This window comes from Propithecus coquereli, unplaced genomic scaffold (genome assembly GCF_000956105.1).
Source record: "Propithecus coquereli isolate 6110/MARCELLA unplaced genomic scaffold, Pcoq_1.0 Scaffold63, whole genome shotgun sequence".
In the NCBI taxonomy this organism is placed as follows: domain Eukaryota; kingdom Metazoa; phylum Chordata; class Mammalia; order Primates; family Indriidae; genus Propithecus; species Propithecus coquereli.
In genome coordinates this window covers 9,757,593-9,757,936 of record NW_012152285.1, presented here as the reverse complement: position 1 = coordinate 9,757,936, position 344 = coordinate 9,757,593, and positions in this window count along the sequence as shown.

The following is a 344-nucleotide window of genomic DNA, read 5'->3' as shown; positions in this document are numbered from 1 at the left end:
CCAAGGGCAACACACCTAACCTAAACATCTGTACCCCATAATATGCTGAAATAAAAAAAAAACTGCCCTCCTGTAGAATTCTGGGTTATTTTTCTATATAGCCATGAAAAAATACCATACGTTAATATAAATTTTTAAATTTGACCATCATTTAGGTCAATTCCATCATTTCATGGATAAAGAAAATAGCAAAGAAAGTTTTTGGGTGTAATTTTTAAATGAAGTTGTTGTAATCAAATCATCAATTCGCTTCTAGCACATCAATAAACTTCATATGTGGCAGTATCATAAATGTAATCAAGAGTGATTTAAATCAAAAGTGCTGTGCAGCAATGGTAGGGAAT